The sequence below is a fragment of the Pleurodeles waltl genome, chromosome 4_1 (genome assembly GCF_031143425.1).
Source record: "Pleurodeles waltl isolate 20211129_DDA chromosome 4_1, aPleWal1.hap1.20221129, whole genome shotgun sequence".
Classification (NCBI taxonomy): Eukaryota; Metazoa; Chordata; class Amphibia; order Caudata; family Salamandridae; genus Pleurodeles; species Pleurodeles waltl.
Window position 1 is genome coordinate 658,772,990 of NC_090442.1, and position 21,218 is coordinate 658,794,207.

Genomic DNA, 21,218 nt, shown 5'->3' on the forward strand with positions numbered 1-21,218 from the left:
GTTTAGAGGTGGATTTAGGCCCCAGAGTACAGAGCCATCCACATCACAGCCAAAATCACCCTACCAACCTCAATATCATAAGGTAGTTTCAGAGGTTATAAAGGCCAGTACCTCACAGGAAAATATCAGACATCAAAACAAGCCTCACAAGGTCAACAGTGATTTGTACCATTCCTTTCCAATTCACCCCTCCCCTGTGGGGGGAAGACTGCAAAAGTTCCACAACAATTGGCTAAACATTACCACAGACAACTGGGTATTATCAATTATCCGCAATGGCTATTGCCTAGAATTGATACAAACTCCACCAAACATTCCACCAAAAACATACAGGCTATCCACAGACCATATCACTCTGTTACAGGAAGAGGTCAAATCTCTATTACTCAAAAAAGCAATAGAACCCATGCCACAAAGTCAAGTAGGAACAGGAGTTTACTCAATGTATTTCCTCATTCCTAAAAAGGATGGCACCTTAAGGCCAATATTAGATATAAAAACCCTCAATCTTTATATTCTGTCAGAACACTTTCATATGGTAACACTACAGGATGTTATCCCACTACTTCAGCAACACGATTTCATGGCAACATTAGACCTCAAAGATGCGTATTTTCACATACCCATCCATCCTGCGCACAGAAAATATCTCAGGTTTCTCATTCAAGGAAAGCACTATCAGGTCAAAGTGTTACTCTTTGGAATAACAACAGCTCCAAGGGTATTCACAAAGTGGCTAGCGGTAGTCACAGCCTACCTAAGAAGACAACACATACATGTCTTTTCATATCTAGACGATTGGCTAATAAAATCAAACAGTCATACACAGTGTCAAAACCATGCGCATTATGTAATACAAACTCTGCACATGCTAGGGTTCTCAATAAACTACCAAAAATGACAATTACAGGCTGCACAAATACAACTGTATTTAGGGGCAATACTAAATACTCAAAAAGTCCAAATACGCAGAGAATACAAGCATTCCACAATATATTAGTACAAATACAGACAGGTCAACAATACACTGTCAAATTTGTCATGAGACTATTAGGTATGATGGCATCATGTATTGCAATTGTTCCATATGCAAGACTAAACATGTGGCCCTTGCAACAGTGCCTTGCACAACAATGGTCACAAGCACAGGGTCAGCTTCAAGATCTAGTGTTGATAGACTGCCAAACATACATGTCCCTTCATTGGTGGAATTCCACAAATTTAAAAAAAGGACGGGTGTAAAGAAATGGCTCCCTGTTGCAGTTACCCCCCCACTTTTTGCCTGATACTGATGCTGACTTGACTAAGAAGAGTGCTGGGACCCTGCTAACCAGGCCCCAGCACCAGTGTTCCTTCACCTAAAATGTACCATTGTATCCACAATTGGCACACCCTGGCATTCAGATAAGTCCCTTGTAACTGGTACTTCTAGTACCAAGGGCCCTGATGCCAAGGAAGGTCTCTAAGGGCTGCAGCATGTCTTATGCCACCCTGGAGACCTCTCACTCAGCACAGACACACTGCTTGCCAGCTTGTGTGTGCTAGTGAGGACAAAACGAGTAAGTCGACATGGCACTCCCCTCAGGGTGCCATGCCAGCCTCTCACTGCCTATGCAGTATAGGTAAGACACCCCTCTAGCAGGCCTTACAGCCCTAAGGCAGGGTGCACTATACCATAGGTGAGGGTACCAGTGCATGAGCATGGTACCCCTACAGTGTCTAAACAAAACCTTAGACATTGTAAGTGCAGGGTAGCCATAAGAGTATATGGTCTGGGAGTCTGTCAAACACGAACTCCACAGCACCATAATGGCTACACTGAAAACTGGGAAGTTTGGTATCAAACTTCTCAGCACAATAAATGCACACTGATGCCAGTGTACATTTTATTGTAAAATACACCCCAGAGGGCACCTTAGAGGTGCCCCCTGAAACTTAACCGACTATCTGTGTAGGCTGACTAGTTTTAGCAGCCTGCCACAAACCGAGACATGTTGCTGGCCCCATGGGGAGAGTGCCTTTGTCACTCTGAGGCCAGTAACAAAGCCTGCACTGGGTGGAGATGCTAACACCTCCCCCAGGCAGGAACTGTGACACCTGGCGGTGAGCCTCAAAGGCTCCCCCCTTTGTCACAGCCCAGCAGGGCACTCCAGCTTAGTGGAGTTGCCCGCCCCCTCCGGCCACGGCCCCCACTTTTGGCGGCAAGGCTGGAGGGAACAAAGAAAGCAACAAGGAGGAGTCACTGGCCAGTCAGGACAGCCCCTAAGGTGTCCTGAGCTGAAGTGACTCTAACTTTTAGAAATCCTCCATCTTGCAGATGGAGGATTCCCCCAATAGGGTTAGGATTGTGACCCCCTCCCATTGGGAGGAGGCACAAAGAGGGTGTACCCACCCTCAGGGCTAGTAGCCATTGGCTACTAACCCCCCAGACCTAAACACGCCCTTAAATTTAGTATTTAAGGGCTACCCTGAACCCTAGAAAATTAGATTCCTGCAACTACAAGAAGAAGGACTGCCTAGCTGAAAACCCCTGCAGAGGAAGACCAGAAGACGACAACTGCCTTGGCTCCAGAAACTCACCGGCCTGACTCCTGCCTTCCAAAGATCCTGCTCCAGCGACGCCTTCCAAAGGGACCAGCGACCTCGACATCCTCTGAGGACTGCCCCTGCTTCGAAAAGACAAGAAACTCCCGAGGACAGCGGACCTGCTCCAAGAAAGGCTGCAACTTTGTTTCCAGCAGCCTTGAAAGAACCCTGCAAGCTCCCCGCAAGAAGCGTGAGACTTGCAACACTGCACCCGGCGACCCCGACTCGGCTGGTGGAGATCCAACACCTCAGGAGGGAGGGACCCCAGGACTACTCTGATACTGTGAGTACCAAAACCTGTCCCCCCTGAGCCCCCACAGCGCCGCCTGCAGAGGGAATCCCGAGGCTTCCCCTGACCGCGACTCCTTGAATCCAAAACCCGACGCCTGGGAGAGACCCTGCACCCGCAGCCCCCAGGACCTGAAGGACCGGACTTTCACTGGAGAAGTGACCCCCAGGAGTCCCTCTCCCTTGCCCAAGTGGAGGTTTCCACGAGGAACCCCCCCCTTGCCTGCCTGCAGCGCTGAAGAGATCCCTAGATCTCCCATAGACTAACACTACAAACCCGACGCTTGTTCCAACACTGCACCCGGCTGCCCCCGCGCCGCTGAGGGTGAAATTCCTGTGTGGGCTTGTGTCCCCCCCCGGTGCCCTACAAACCCCCCTGGTCTGCCCTCCGAAGACGCGGGTACTTACCTGCTGGCAGACTGGAACCGGGGCACCCCCTTCTCCATTGAAGCCTATGTGTTTTGGGCACCACTTTGAACTCTGCACCTGACCGGCCCTGAGCTGCTGGTGTGGTAACTTTGGGGTTGCTCTGAACCCCCCAACGGTGGGCTACTTTGGACCAAGAACTAAGCCCTGTAAGTGTCCTACTTACCTGGTTAACCTAACAAATACTTACCTCCCCTAGGAACTGTGAAAATTGCACTAAGTGTCCACTTTTAAACCAGCTATTTGTCAATAACTTGAAAAGTATACATGCAATTTTTATGATTTAAAGTTCCTAAAGTACTTACCTGCAATACCTTTCGAATGAGATATTACATGTAGAATTTGAACCTGTGGTTCTTAAAATAAACTAAGAAAAGATATTTTTCTATAACAAAACCTATTGGCTGGATTTGTCTCTGAGTGTGTGTATCTCATTTATTGTCTATGTGTATGTACAACAAATGCTTAACACTACTCCTTGGATAAGCCTACTGCTCGACCACACTACCACAAAATAGAGCATTAGTATTATCTATTTTTACCACTATTTTACCTCTAAGGGGAACCCTTGGACTCTGTGCATGCTATTCCTTACTTTGAAATAGCACATACAGAGCCAACTTCCTACAGCATGGGTGCGCTATACACCACACAATACAGGGTATCCTTTCGGAAACCACAGTTTAGAGGTGGATTTAGGCCCCAGAGTACAGAGCCATCCACATCACAGCCAAAATCACCCTACCAACCTCAATATCATAAGGTAGTTTCAGAGGTTATAAAGGCCAGTACCTCACAGGAAAATATCAGACATCAAAACAAGCCTCACAAGGTCAACAGTGATTTGTACCATTCCTTTCCAATTCACCCCTCCCCTGTGGGGGGAAGACTGCAAAAGTTCCACAACAATTGGCTAAACATTACCACAGACAACTGGGTATTATCAATTATCCGCAATGGCTATTGCCTAGAATTGATACAAACTCCACCAAACATTCCACCAAAAACATACAGGCTATCCACAGACCATATCACTCTGTTACAGGAAGAGGTCAAATCTCTATTACTCAAAAAAGCAATAGAACCCATGCCACAAAGTCAAGTAGGAACAGGAGTTTACTCAATGTATTTCCTCATTCCTAAAAAGAATGGCACCTTAAGGCCAATATTAGATATAAAAACCCTCAATCTTTATATTCTGTCAGAACACTTTCATATGGTAACACTACAGGATGTTATCCCACTACTTCAGCAACACGATTTCATGGCAACATTAGACCTCAAAGATGCGTATTTTCACATACCCATCCATCCTGCGCACAGAAAATATCTCAGGTTTCTCATTCAAGGAAAGCACTATCAGGTCAAAGTGTTACTCTTTGGAATAACAACAGCTCCAAGGGTATTCACAAAGTGGCTAGCGGTAGTCACAGCCTACCTAAGAAGACAACACATACATGTCTTTTCATATCTAGACGATTGGCTAATAAAATCAAACAGTCATACACAGTGTCAAAACCATGCGCATTATGTAATACAAACTCTGCACATGCTAGGGTTCTCAATAAACTACCAAAAATGACAATTACAGGCTGCACAAATACAACTGTATTTAGGGGCAATACTAAATACTCAAAAAGTCCAAATACGCAGAGAATACAAGCATTCCACAATATATTAGTACAAATACAGACAGGTCAACAATACACTGTCAAATTTGTCATGAGACTATTAGGTATGATGGCATCATGTATTGCAATTGTTCCATATGCAAGACTAAACATGTGGCCCTTGCAACAGTGCCTTGCACAACAATGGTCACAAGCACAGGGTCAGCTTCAAGATCTAGTGTTGATAGACTGCCAAACATACATGTCCCTTCATTGGTGGAATTCCACAAATTTAAAAAAAGGACGGGTGTAAAGAAATGGCTCCCTGTTGCAGTTACCCCCCCACTTTTTGCCTGATACTGATGCTGACTTGACTAAGAAGAGTGCTGGGACCCTGCTAACCAGGCCCCAGCACCAGTGTTCCTTCACCTAAAATGTACCATTGTATCCACAATTGGCACACCCTGGCATTCAGATAAGTCCCTTGTAACTGGTACTTCTAGTACCAAGGGCCCTGATGCCAAGGAAGGTCTCTAAGGGCTGCAGCATGTCTTATGCCACCCTGGAGACCTCTCACTCAGCACAGACACACTGCTTGCCAGCTTGTGTGTGCTAGTGAGGACAAAACGAGTAAGTCGACATGGCACTCCCCTCAGGGTGCCATGCCAGCCTCTCACTGCCTATGCAGTATAGGTAAGACACCCCTCTAGCAGGCCTTACAGCCCTAAGGCAGGGTGCACTATACCATAGGTGAGGGTACCAGTGCATGAGCATGGTACCCCTACAGTGTCTAAACAAAACCTTAGACATTGTAAGTGCAGGGTAGCCATAAGAGTATATGGTCTGGGAGTCTGTCAAACACGAACTCCACAGCACCATAATGGCTACACTGAAAACTGGGAAGTTTGGTATCAAACTTCTCAGCACAATAAATGCACACTGATGCCAGTGTACATTTTATTGTAAAATACACCCCAGAGGGCACCTTAGAGGTGCCCCCTGAAACTTAACCGACTATCTGTGTAGGCTGACTAGTTTTAGCAGCCTGCCACAAACCGAGACATGTTGCTGGCCCCATGGGGAGAGTGCCTTTGTCACTCTGAGGCCAGTAACAAAGCCTGCACTGGGTGGAGATGCTAACACCTCCCCCAGGCAGGAACTGTGACACCTGGCGGTGAGCCTCAAAGGCTCCCCCCTTTGTCACAGCCCAGCAGGGCACTCCAGCTTAGTGGAGTTGCCCGCCCCCTCCGGCCACGGCCCCCACTTTTGGCGGCAAGGCTGGAGGGAACAAAGAAAGCAACAAGGAGGAGTCACTGGCCAGTCAGGACAGCCCCTAAGGTGTCCTGAGCTGAAGTGACTCTAACTTTTAGAAATCCTCCATCTTGCAGATGGAGGATTCCCCAATAGGGTTAGGATTGTGACCCCCTCCCCTTGGGAGGAGGCACAAAGAGGGTGTACCCACCCTCAGGGCTAGTAGCCATTGGCTACTAACCCCCCAGACCTAAACACGCCCTTAAATTTAGTATTTAAGGGCTACCCTGAACCCTAGAAAATTAGATTCCTGCAACTACAAGAAGAAGGACTGCCCAGCTGAAAACCCCTGCAGCGGAAGACCAGAAGACGACAACTGCCTTGGCTCCAGAAACTCACCGGCCTGTCTCCTGCCTTCCAAAGATCCTGCTCCAGCGACGCCTTCCAAAGGGACCAGCGACCTCGACATCCTCTGAGGACTGCCCCTGCTTCGAAAAGACAAGAAACTCCCGAGGACAGCGGACCTGCTCCAAGAAAAGCTGCAACTTTGTTTCCAGCAACTTTAAAGAACCCTGCAAGCTCCCCGCAAGAAGCGTGAGACTTGCAACACTGCACCCGGCGACCCCGACTCGGCTGGTGGCGATCCAACCCCTCAGGAGGGACCCCAGGACTACTCTGATACTGTGAGTACCAAAACCTGTCCCCCCTGAGCCCCCACAGCGCCGCCTGCAGAGGGAATCCCGAGGCTTCCCCTGACCGCGACTCTTTGAACCTAAAGTCCCGACGCCTGGGAGAGACCCTGCACCCGCAGCCCCCAGGACCTGAAGGACCGGACTTTCACTGGAGAAGTGACCCCCAGGAGTCCCTCTCCCTTGCCCAAGTGGAGGTTTCCCCGAGGAACCCCCCCCTTGCCTGCCTGCAGCGCTGAAGAGATCCCGAGATCTCTCATAGACTAACATTGCGAACCCGACGCTTGTTTCTACACTGCACCCGGCCGCCCCCGCGCTGCTGAGGGTGAAATTTCTGTGTGGGCTTGTGTCCCCCCCGGTGCCCTACAAAACCCCTCTGGTCTGCCCTCCGAAGACGCGGGTACTTACCTGCAAGCAGACCGGAATCGGGGCACCCCCCTCTCTCCATTCTAGCCTATGTGTTTTGGGCACCACTTTGAACTCTGCACCTGACCGGCCCTGAGCTGCTGGTGTGGTGACTTTGGGGTTGCTCTGAACCCCCAACGGTGGGCTACCTTGGACCAAGAACTGAACCCTGTAAGTGTCTTACTTACCTGGTAAAACTAACAAAAACTTACCTCCCCTAGGAACGGTGAAAATTGCACTAAGTGTCCACTTTTAAACCAGCTATTTGTCAATAACTTGTAAAGTATACATGCAATTTTTATGATTTAAAGTTCCTAAAGTACTTACCTGCAATACCTTTCAAATGAGATATTACATGTAGAATTTGAACCTGTGGTTCTTAAAATAAACTAAGAAAAGATATTTTTCTATACAAAACCTATTGGCTGGATTTGTCTCTGAGTGTGTGTACCTCATTTATTGTCTATGTGTATGTACAACAAATGCTTAACACTACTCCTTGGATAAGCCTATTGCTCGACCACACTACCACAAAATAGAGCATTAGTATTATCTCTTTTTGCCACTATCTTACCTCTAAGGGGAACCCTTGGACTCTGTGCATGCTATTTCTTACTTTGAAATAGCACATACAGAGCCAACTTCCTACATTGGTGGATCAGCGGTGGGGTACAAGACTTTGCATTTGCTGGACTACTCAGCCAATACCTGATCACACGACAAATTCCAAAATTGTCATTAGAAATTCATTTTTGCAATTTGAAATTTTTCTAAATTCTTAAAAGTCCTGCTAGGGCCTTGTGTGTTAAGTCCCTGTTTAGCATTGTCTTTTAGAGTTTAAAAGTTTGTTAAAGGTTTGAAATTAGATTCTAGAAACAGTTTTAGATTCTTTAAAAAGTCTTCCAACTTTTAGCAAAATAATGTCTGATACAGAGATGAATGTGGTGGAACTCGACACCACACCTTACCTCCATCTTAAGATGAGGGAGCTAAGGTCTCTCCGTAATATAAAGAAAATAACCATTGGCTCCAGACCTACCAAAATTCAGCTCCAGGAGCTGTTGGCAGAGTTTGAAAAAGCCAACCCCTCTGAGGATGACTTCACAGAGGAAGAAATTAGTGACTTGGAGGGCAATTCCCCCCTTCCAGTCCTAAATAGGGAGACCAGGGCCTCTCAAGCCCTGTCTCCAAAAATGATAGTCAGAAATGTTGCTTCCCTCACAGGAGGGTCCAGCATTTCTGAAATCACTGAGGATGCTCTCAGTGAGGATGACCCCCTGTTAGCCAGGATGGTCAAAATATTGGCTTTGGAAAAGCAGCTCCTAGCCATAGAAAGGGAAAGAAAAGAGATGGGCCTAGGTCCCATCAATGGTGGCAGCAACTTAAATAGGGTCAGAGATTCTCCTGACATCCTAAAAATCCCCAAAGGGATTGTAACAAAATATGAAGATGGTGATGACATCACCAAATGGTTCACAGCTTTTGAGAGGGCTTGTGTAACCAGAAAAGTGAACAGATCTCACTGGGGTGCTCTCCTTTGGGAAATGTTCACTGGAAAGTGTAGGGATAGACTCCTCACACTCTCTGGAAAAGATGCAGAATCCTATGACCTCATGAAGGGTACCCTGATTGAGGGCTTTGGATTCTCCACTGAGGAGTATAGAATTAGATTCAGGGGGGCTCAAAAATCCTCGAGCCAGACCTGGGTTGATTTTGTAGACTACTCAGTAAAAACACTAGATGGTTGGTTAACTGGAAATGAAGTGTGTGACTATGTTGGGCTTTATAATTTGTTTATGAAAGAACACATTTTAAGTAACTGCTTCAATGAAAAGTTGCATCAGTATCTGGTAGACCTAGGTCCAATTTCTCCCCAAGAATTGGGAAAGAAGGCAGACCACTGGGTCAAGACTAGGGTAACCAAAACTTCCACTGGGGGTGACCAAAAGAAAGGGGTTACAAAAACTCCCCAGGAGAAAGTGGGTGACACTAGAAACAAAGAAAAAGAGTCCTCTGTAGGCCCCCAAAAACCAGAACAGGTGGGTGGGCCCCAAGACACAACCCAAAACAAAGGTGGGTACCAGGGTAAGAACTGGGATGCCACTAAGGCCTGGTGCCACAACTGTAAACAGTCTGGGCACCACACCAAGGACACTTCTTGTCCCAAAAACAAACCCCAGAACAAAATTCCAGGGGTAACCAGTGTAGCCATGGGAGATGACTCCTCAGATGAGGAGGTCTTCATAGCCTTCAACTGGAAACAGGGCCCAACAGGTGAGTTGGAGATTCCAGAAGGAAGTAGACACTTCCACCACCTACTGGTGAATGGAATCCCAACCACTGCCCTGAGAGACACTTGTGCCAGTCACACTATTGTGCATGACAGGCTGGTGCTCTCAAACCAGTACATCCCAGGTGAGACTGCCAGGGTAAGAGTTAGCCTAGACAGGGTCACTAAGAGGCCTGTGGCTTTAGTGCCCATAGAAGTGGGTGGCACTCTTAGCTGGAGAAGGGTAGTAGTCAGTACAGACCTCCCCCTTGATTGTCTCCTTGGAAATGACTACCCAGAGGTTAGTCAGAGCCCAAGAGAGAAACTGGTCCAGTGCCAGTCCTCTCCCAAGGATTCTGGAAGTCCTGCCTCTGCAGTAAATGCAAGCAGGCCCCAGAAGAAGAAGAAAAGAAAACAGAGTAGGAAGGGTGGACAACCTTTAGCCAAGGTTACAGCAAGCCAAGGAGATTCTGCTCCAGTAGGGGAGAACTCCAAAAATGGCCCTGATAAAGTCCAACCTGACCCACAAGAAGTCCTGGCTAGTCAGGCAACTGTTAAACCTGAGTGGGTGGCTCCTCAGCTAACAGAAGAAAGAGTGGAAGAAGGGTGTTTACTACAAGATGTGGTAACCCCCCACTCTAATACAGCAGACAGGCAACCTGAACCCAAAGAGGCCTGTAACTTAGCCCCTTCCCTTTTAGGTGAAGAGCTAAAAGTGTGGTTCTGGGCACTGACAGCTGTCAGTGGCCTCTGCTGGGTGTTAGCCTTTATGGCTGCACTATCCTTAGCATGGTGGTCTGACCCCATGCCAAATAGCAAGTTAGGCCCCCTGACCCTATTGGTCATGGTGGGGTTACTCCAGCTCTGGGTAACCTCTCTGGGTAAGCTAGGGGTAACCCTGGCCAAGATAAGGTTAGCAGAGGTGGATACCTCTAAGACCAAAATAGAAAGAATGGGTGGCGACATTGAAGAGGCAGACAAGAGGCAATTCAGACTAGGTCCTATCACTGTGGAAGTAGGTCAGTTCCCCAAAGGGAATGACCTGAACAGAAGGATGTAAGGCAGAGTAGGCCCTGCAACTAACCAGCCTATTTCTCCTACTCTTCCTCGCCTGACAGACTAGGAAGACTCTCCCAGCTTGGGCTGAGTCTCCTGGCCTGTGGGCTGGGGGGGGCTTGTGTAAAGAAATGGCTCCCTGTTGCAGTTACCCCCCCACTTTTTGCCTGATACTGATGCTGACTTGACTTAGAAGAGTGCTGGGACCCTGCTAACCAGGCCCCAGCACCAGTGTTCCTTCACCTAAAATGTACCATTGTATCCACAATTGGCACACCCTGGCATTCAGATAAGTCCCTTGTAACTGGTACTTCTAGTACCAAGGGCCCTGATGCCAAGGAAGGTCTCTAAGGGCTGCAGCATGTCTTATGCCACCCTGGAGACCTCTCACTCAGCACAGACACACTGCTTGCCAGCTTGTGTGTGCTAGTGAGGACAAAACGAGTAAGTCGACATGGCACTCCCCTCAGGGTGCCATGCCAGCCTCTCACTGCCTATGCAGTATAGGTAAGACACCCCTCTAGCAGGCCTTACAGCCCTAAGGCAGGGTGCACTATACCATAGGTGAGGGTACCAGTGCATGAGCATGGTACCCCTACAGTGTCTAAACAAAACCTTAGACATTGTAAGTGCAGGGTAGCCATAAGAGTATATGGTCTGGGAGTCTGTCAAACACGAACTCCACAGCACCATAATGGCTACACTGAAAACTGGGAAGTTTGGTATCAAACTTCTCAGCACAATAAATGCACACTGATGCCAGTGTACATTTTATTGTAAAATACACCCCAGAGGGCACCTTAGAGGTGCCCCCTGAAACTTAACCGACTATCTGTGTAGGCTGACTAGTTTTAGCAGCCTGCCACAAACCGAGACATGTTGCTGGCCCCATGGGGAGAGTGCCTTTGTCACTCTGAGGCCAGTAACAAAGCCTGCACTGGGTGGAGATGCTAACACCTCCCCCAGGCAGGAACTGTGACACCTGGCGGTGAGCCTCAAAGGCTCCCCCCTTTGTCACAGCCCAGCAGGGCACTCCAGCTTAGTGGAGTTGCCCGCCCCCTCCGGCCACGGCCCCCACTTTTGGCGGCAAGGCTGGAGGGAACAAAGAAAGCAACAAGGAGGAGTCACTGGCCAGTCAGGACAGCCCCTAAGGTGTCCTGAGCTGAAGTGACTCTAACTTTTAGAAATCCTCCATCTTGCAGATGGAGGATTCCCCAAAAGGGTTAGGATTGTGACCCCCTCCCCTTGGGAGGAGGCACAAAGAGGGTGTACCCACCCTCAGGGCTAGTAGCCATTGGCTACTAACCCCCCAGACCTAAACACGCCCTTAAATTTTGTATTTAAGGGCTACCCTGAACCCTAGAAAATTAGATTCCTGCAACTACAAGAAGAAGGACTGCCCAGCTGAAAACCCCTGCAGCGGAAGACCAGAAGACGACAACTGCCTTGGCTCCAGAAACTCACCGGCCTGTCTCCTGCCTTCCAAAGATCCTGCTCCAGCGACGCCTTCCAAAGGGACCAGCGACCTCGACCTCCTCTGAGGACTGCCCCTGCTTCGAAAAGACAAGAAACTCCCGAGGACAGCGGACCTGCTCCAAGAAAAGCTGCAACTTTGTTTCCAGCAACTTTAAAGAACCCTGCAAGCTCCCCGCAAGAAGCGTGAGACTTGCAACACTGCACCCGGCGACCCCGACTCGGCTGGTGGCGATCCAACCCCTCAGGAGGGACCCCAGGACTACTCTGATACTGTGAGTACCAAAACCTGTCCCCCCTGAGCCCCCACAGCGCCGCCTGCAGAGGGAATCCCGAGGCTTCCCCTGACCGCGACTCTTTGAACCTAAAGTCCCGACGCCTGGGAGAGACCCTGCACCCGCAGCCCCCAGGACCTGAAGGACCGGACTTTCACTGGAGAAGTGACCCCCAGGAGTCCCTCTCCCTTGCCCAAGTGGAGGTTTCCCCGAGGAACCCCCCCCTTGCCTGCCTGCAGCGCTGAAGAGATCCCGAGATCTCTCATAGACTAACATTGCGAACCCGACGCTTGTTTCTACACTGCACCCGGCCGCCCCCGCGCTGCTGAGGGTGAAATTTCTGTGTGGGCTTGTGTCCCCCCCGGTGCCCTACAAAACCCCTCTGGTCTGCCCTCCGAAGACGCGGGTACTTACCTGCAAGCAGACCGGAATCGGGGCACCCCCCTCTCTCCATTCTAGCCTATGTGTTTTGGGCACCACTTTGAACTCTGCACCTGACCGGCCCTGAGCTGCTGGTGTGGTGACTTTGGGGTTGCTCTGAACCCCCAACGGTGGGCTACCTTGGACCAAGAACTGAACCCTGTAAGTGTCTTACTTACCTGGTAAAACTAACAAAAACTTACCTCCCCTAGGAACGGTGAAAATTGCACTAAGTGTCCACTTTTAAACCAGCTATTTGTCAATAACTTGTAAAGTATACATGCAATTTTTATGATTTAAAGTTCCTAAAGTACTTACCTGCAATACCTTTCAAATGAGATATTACATGTAGAATTTGAACCTGTGGTTCTTAAAATAAACTAAGAAAAGATATTTTTCTATACAAAACCTATTGGCTGGATTTGTCTCTGAGTGTGTGTACCTCATTTATTGTCTATGTGTATGTACAACAAATGCTTAACACTACTCCTTGGATAAGCCTATTGCTCGACCACACTACCACAAAATAGAGCATTAGTATTATCTCTTTTTGCCACTATCTTACCTCTAAGGGGAACCCTTGGACTCTGTGCATGCTATTCCTTACTTTGAAATAGCACATACAGAGCCAACTTCCTACAACGGGCGTTTCAAGACCCTGTGCCTCAGACCATAGTTACAGCAGATGCATCAATGATTGGCTGGGGAGCGCACCTCAACAATCACAGCATTCAAGGACAATGGGATTACCAACACAAACAGCTACACATAAATCACTTGGAGCCGTTAGCTGTCTTCCTAGCACTCCACGCTTTTCAGCCTCTCCTTATTCACAAGAATGTCCTGATCAAAACAGGCAACATAACCACTATGTATTACCTAAACAAACAAGGAGGGACACATTTGTCCCAACTCTCCCTCCTAACTCAAAAAATGTGGAAATGGGCAATAAACAATCAAATTCACCTGGTAGCACAATACATTCCAGGGATATACAACCAGCTAGGGATGTTCTCAGCAGAAATCATCAACAGACACACGAGTGGGAGATTCACCCTCAAGTACTGCCAAAATATTTTCAACAATGGGGAACACCAGGCATAGATCTGTTCGCCACCAGCAAAAATGCAAAATGCCAAAACCTTGCATCCAGATACCCACATCCTCTATCCAAGAGCAATACTGTATGGATGAATTGGTCAGGGATATTTGCTTACGCTTTTCCCCCTCTCCCGCTCATTCCATTTCTAGTCAACAAATTGCATCAAAACACACAAAATCTAATACTAATACTAATAAACAACACAATTTCATGGCAACATTAGACCTCAAAGATGTGTATTTTCACATACCCATCCATCCTGCACACAGAAAATATCTCAGGTTTGTCATTCAAGGAAAGCACTATCAGTTCAAAGTGTTACTCTTTGGAATAACAACAGCTCCAAGGGTATTCACAAAGTGGCTAGCGGTAGTCGCAGCCTACCTAAGAAGACGACACATGCATGTCTTTCCATATCTAGACGATTGGCTAATAAAATCAAACAGTCGTACACAGTGTCAAAACCATGTGCATTATGTAATACAAACCCTGCACACGCTAGGGTTCTCAATAAACTACCAAAAATCACAACTACCGCATGCGCAAATACAACAGTATTTAGGGGCAATACTAAATACTCAAAAAGTCCAAATACGCAGAGAATACAAGCATTCCACAATGTATTAGCACAAATACAGACAGGTCAACAACACACTGTCAAATTTGTCATGAGACTATTAGATATGATGGCATCATGTATTGCAATTGTTCCATATGCAAGACTAAACTTGTGGCCCTTGCAACAGTGCCTTGCACAGCAATGGTCACAAGCACAGGGTCAACTTCAAGATCTAGTGTTGATAGACCGCCAAACATATATGTCCCTTCAGTGGTGGAATTCCACAAATCTAAACAAAGGGCGGCCGTTTCAACACTCTGTGCCTCAGACCATAGTTACAGCAGATGCATCAATGATTGGCTGGGGAGCTCACCTCAACAATCACAACATTCAAGGACAATGGGATTCACAACACAAACAGCTACACATAAATCACTTAGAGCTGTTAGCTGTCTTCCTAGCACTCAACGCTTTTCAGCCTCTCCATGTTCACAAGAATGTCCTGATCAAAACAGGCAACATGACCACTATGTATTACCTAAACAAACAAGGAGGGACACATTCGTCCCAACTCTCCCTCCTAACTCAAAAAATTTGGAAATGGGCAATAAATAATCAAATTCACCTGGTAGCACAATACATTCCAGGGATATACAACCAGCTAGCGGATGTTCTCAGCAGAAATCATCAACAGACACACGAGTGGGAGATTCACCCTCAAGTACTGCCAAAATATTTTCAACAGTGGGGAACACCAGGCATAGATCTGTTCGCCACCAGCAAAAACGCAAAACACCAAAACTTCGCATCCAGATACCCACATCCCCTATCCAAGGGCAATGCTCTATGGATGAATTGGTCAGGGATATTTGCTTACGCTTTTCCCCCCTCTCCCACTCATTCCATTTCTAGTCATCAAATTGCGTAAAAACACGCTAATTCTTAAACTCATAGCGCCAATGTAGGCACGTCAACCGTGGTACACAATGCTACTAGACCGGTCAGTAGTACCACACTCCAAACTCCCAAACAGACCAGATCTGTTGACCCAAAACGAAGGGCAGATCAGGCACCCAAATCCCAACACACTCAATCTAGCGATTTGGCTCCTGAAATCATCGAATTTGGGTATTTACAATTACCAACTGAATGTATGGTAGTTATTAAGCAAGCAAGAAAACCCACTACTAGACAGTGCTATGCCAACAAATGGAAAATATTTGTATATTACTGTCAGTCCAAACAAATTGCCCCTCTTTCAGCATCAATACAAGATATTGTATGTAATTTGCTTGATTTCCAAAAATCAAATCTAGCGTTCTCTTCCATAAAAATACATCTCACTGCAATTTCTGCATATTTGCGAAATATACAGTGCACGTCTTTATTTAGAGTACCTGTTATCAAAGCCTTCATGGAAGGCTTAAAACTCATCATTCCACCCAGAACACCTCCAGTTCCTTCTTGGAATTTAAACATAGTGCTTACGTGACTTATGCGCCCACCATTTGAACCTATGCACTCATGTCAAATGCAATTTTTAACATGGAAAGTTGCCTTTGTAGTCACAATTACATAATTGACAAGAGTTAGTGAAATTCAAGCTTTCACTATTGAAGAACCATTCATACAGGTACACAAACACAAAGTTGTACTACAAACTAACCCTAAATTCCTTTCTAAAGTAGTTTCACCTTTTCATAACAATCAATCAGTGGAACTACCAGTCTTCTTCCCACAACCAGATTCTGTAGCAGAAAGAGCTCTACATACATTAGACATTAAAAGAGTTCTAATGTACTACATAGATAGAATAAAATAATTCAGGATAACTAAACAGCTATTTGTAGCTTTTTAAAAACCTCATACTGGTAACCCCATTTCAAAACAAGGTTTAGCAAGATGGATAGTTAAATGGATCCAAACATTTTACCTTAAAGCTAAAAGACAACTCCTAGTTGTTCATAAAGCACATTCCACAAGGAAGAAAGGTACTACAAAGGCCTTCTTAGGAAATATACCAATGGCTGAAATATGTAAAGCAGCTACTTGGTCAACACCAAATACATTTACTAAACACTATTGTGTAGATGTTTTAGCAACACAGCAAGCCACAGTAGGTCAAGCTGTACTCCGAACATTATTTCAAACAACTTCAATTCCTACAGGCTAACCACCGATTTTATGAGAGGACTAACTGCTTTGTAGTCTAAGCACGTGTATCTGCAGCTACACATGCCATAGAACGGAAAATGTCACTTACCCAGTGTACATCTGTTCGTGGCATTTTCCGCTGCAGATTCACATGCACCCTCCCACCTGCCCGGAAGCCTATAGTAATTTAAGTTTACCACATTTGTACATATGTGTGTATATAGATATATAGATATATATGTTCGATGGCATCTGTCGCTGTAGATACGCATGTTCTGCAATAGCTCGCCATCTGGTGTTGGGCCGGAGTGTTACAAGTTGTTTTTCTTCGAAGAAGTCTTTCGAGTCACGGGACCGAGTGACTCCTCCTTTTGTCTCCATTGCGCATGGGCGTCGACTCCATCCTCGATTGTTTTTTTTCCGCCATCGGGTTCGGACGTGTTCCTGTCGCTCCGAGTATCGGAACGGAAAAAATAGTTAATTTCGGAAGATTTTCGTCGGTATTGTTGCGTTCGGGATCGGCGTACTTAGATTCAACACCGCATCGAAGATCAAAGAGCTCCGGTGCCCTTCGGGGTAGTTTTTCGATCCTCCGTCGGGGCCTGGTCGGCCCGACCGCGTGCTGAGGAACGCCGATGGAACGGACCCCGTTCCGTTTCTGCCCCAAATGCCACAATAAATACCCCTACACAGACCAACACTTGGTCTGCAACCTGTGCCTGTCACCTGAGCACAGCGAAGACACCTGCGAGGCCTGTCGTGCGTTCCGGTCCCGAAAAACACTCCGAGACCGTCGAGCCAGAAGACTTCAAATGGCGTCCGCACCGACAGCCCGACGGGAGTTCGAGGAACAGGAAGAGGAAGGTACCTTCTCGATCCAAGACTCAGACTCCGAAGGATTCGACGATACACAAACCGTGAGTAAGACGTCGAAAACCACACAAAGAAACATTTACAAGGCCCAGGGGACGCCACTGCCACCAGGCCATGGCTCGACCCATAAATTCGGTGACCGACCGTCGGCACCGAAAAAGGCCAAAACAGTGCCGAGATCGTCCGACTCCGGTCGAGACACCGGCACGCAGCCTTCTCGGGACCGAGAAAGTGCTGGAGACAAGCCTCGACACCGAGATACCGGTGTGGACACGGCTCGACGCCGAGACAGCGGCACCGAAACAGATCGACGCCGAGAGGTTTCGGCCCCGAAAAGGAAAAAAGTCACCTCGGAGCCGAAAAAACACGCAGACAAAGTTTCAACGCCGAAACAAACTGCAAGCGACCCAGCTTCAGGCTCTTATACAGAAGAGCACTCGCTAACCTCCCAAATGCAAAAGCATAGGTTTGAGGAAGAGCTACAAGCAACTGATGTGGACCATACGCAAAAGCGTATCTTCATTCAGCAGGGGACAGGAAAAATAAGCACCCTTCCCCCCATTAGGAGAAAGAGAAGGTTGGAGTTCCAGACGGAACAAGCACCACAACCAAAAGTGGTTAAAAGAATTACACCACCACCCTCTCCTCCGCCCGTGATTAACGTTTCACCAGCACAAACTCCATCTCACTCCCCAGCTCACACCACCATGAGCCAGGGTGACCAAGACCAGGACGCATGGGACCTATACGACGCCCCAGTGTCAGATAACAGCCCAGAGGCATACCCTACAAAACCATCTCCACCAGAAGACAGCACCGCGTACTCTCAGGTGGTGGCTAGAGCAGCACAATTTCACAACGTAAGCCTCCACTCAGAACAGGTCGAGGATGATTTCTTGTTCAACACACTCTCCTCCACCCACAGCTCCTACCAAAGCCTGCCTATGCTCCCTGGTATGCTCCGGCACGCAAAAGACATATTTAAGGACCCGGTCAAAAGTAGGGCAATCACACCAAGGGTGGAAAAAAAGTATAAGCCGCCTCCTACGGACCCGGCTTTCATCACAACACAGCTGCCACCAGACTCTGTTGTTGTAGGAGCAGCTAGGAAAAGGGCCAACTCTCACACATCTGGAGATGCACCACCCCCAGATAAAGAAAGCCGCAAGTTCGATGCAGCTGGTAAGAGAGTCGCAGCACAAGCTGCAAACCAGTGGCGCATCGCGAACTCCCAGGCACTACTTGCGCGCTATGACAGAGCCCACTGGGACGAGATGCAACATCTCATTGAACATCTGCCCAAAGACTTCCAAAATAGGGCAAAACAAGTGGTTGAGGAGGGACAGACCATCTCCAACAACCAGATCCGTTCCTCCATGGACGCTGCAGATACAGCTGCACGGACAATTAATACATCTGTAACTATCAGAAGGCATGCATGGCTCCGAACGTCTGGATTTAAACCAGAGATTCAACAAGCAGTTCTCAATATGCCTTTTAATGAAAAAGAACTGTTCGGTCCAGAAGTGGACACAGCGATTGAGAAACTCAAAAAAGATACAGACACTGCCAAAGCCATGGGCGCACTCTACTCCCCGCATAGCAGAGGGAATTACAGCACATTCCGTAAAACGCCCTTTCGAGGGGGGTTTCGGGGTCAAAGCACACAAGCCAGCACCTCACAAGCAACACCGTCCACTTACCAGGGACAGTATAGAGGAGGTTTTCGGGGACAATATAGAGGAGGGCAATTCCCTAGAAATAGAGGGAGATTTCAAAGCCCCAAAACCCCTACTACTAAACAATGACTCACATGTCACTCACCCCCTCCACACAACACCAGTGGGGGGAAGAATAGGTCATCATTACAAAGCATGGGAGGAAATCACTACAGACACTTGGGTTCTAGCAATTATCCAACATGGTTATTGCATAGAATTTCTACAATTCCCTCCAAACATACCACCAAAAGCACAAAATTTAACAACACACCATTCCAATCTCCTGGAGATAGAAGTGCAGGCACTATTGCAAAAGAATGCAATCGAATTAGTGCCAAACACACAAATAAACACAGGAGTTTACTCACTGTACTTTCTGATACCAAAGAAGGACAAAACGCTGAGACCAATCCTAGACCTCAGAGTAGTGAACACTTTCATCAAATCAGACCACTTCCACATGGTCACACTACAAGAAGTATTGCCATTGCTAAAACTGCACGACTACATGGCAACTTTAGACCTCAAGGATGCTTATTTCCATATACCAATACACCCATCGCACAGGAAATACCTAAGGTTTGTATTCAAAGGAATACATTACCAATTCAAGGTACTGCCTTTCGGATTAACAACCGCACCAAGAGTCTTTACCAAATGTCTAGCAGTAGTCGCAGCACACATAAGAAGGCAGCAAATACATGTGTTCCCATATCTAGACGACTGGCTAATCAAAGCCCATTCGTTAATAGAGTGCTCAAATCACACAAATCATATCATACAAACCCTCTTCAAACTAGGGTTTACCGTCAATTTCACAAAATCCAAAATTCTGCCACGCAAGGTACAACAATACCTGGGAGCCATAATAGACACATCAAAAGGAGTAGCCACTCCGAGTCCACAAAGAATTCAAAATTTCAACACCATCATACAACGCATGTATCCAACACAAAAGATACAGGCAAAGATGGTATTACAACTCCTAGGCATGATGTCATCATGCATAGCCATTGTCCCAAACGCAAGACTGCACATGAGGCCCTTACAACAATGCCTAGCATCACAGTGGTCTCAAGCACAGGGTCACCTTCTAGATCTGGTGTTAATAGACCGCCAAACTTACCTCTCGCTTCTGTGGTGGAACAACATAAATTTAAACAAGGGGCGGCCTTTCCAAGACCCAGTGCCACAATACGTAATAACAACAGATGCTTCCATGACAGGGTGGGGAGCACACCTCAATCAACACAGCATACAAGGACAATGGAACGTACATCAAACAAAACTGCATATCAATCACCTAGAACTTCTAGCAGTTTTTCAAGCACTAAAAGCTTTCCAACCAATAATAGTTCACAAATACATTCTCGTCAAAACAGACAACATGACAACAATGTATTATCTAAACAAGCAGGGAGGGACGCACTCCACGCAGTTAAGCCTGCTAGCACAGAAAATTTGGCATTGGGCAATTCACAACCAAATTCGCCTAATTGCACAGTTTATACCAGGGATACAAAATCAACTCGCAGACAATCTCTCTCGAGATCACCAACAGGTCCACGAATGGGAAATTCACCCCCAAATACTGAACACTTATTTCAAACTCTGGGGAACACCTCAGATAGACTTGTTTGCGACAAGGGAGAACGCAAAATGCCAAAACTTCGCATCCAGATACCCACACAAACAATCCCAAGGCAATGCCCTATGGATGAACTGGTCAGGGATATTTGCTTACGCTTTTCCTCCTCTCCCTCTCCTTCCTTACCTGGTAAACAAACTCAGTCAAAGCAAACTCAAACTCATATTGATAGCACCAACTTGGGCAAGGCAACCCTGGTACACAACGCTGCTAGACCTATCAGTGGTACCCTGCATCAAATTGCCCAACAGGCCAGATCTGTTGACACAGCACAACCAAAAGATCAGACACCCAGATCCAGCATCGCTGAATCTAGCAATCTGGCTCCTGAAATCCTAGAATTCGGGCACTTACAACTTACCCAAGAATGTATGGAAGTCATAAAACAAGCAAGAAGGCCATCCACCAGGCAC

General features: G+C 47.2%; 1 protein-coding gene across 1 annotated transcript in view; it reads left to right on the forward strand.

The window, feature by feature from the left end:
- XPOT (exportin for tRNA) overlaps positions 1-21,218 on the forward strand; it is a 710,192-nt gene that overhangs the window by 447,993 nt on the left and 240,981 nt on the right. The gene's annotated exons all lie outside the window — the stretch shown is intronic.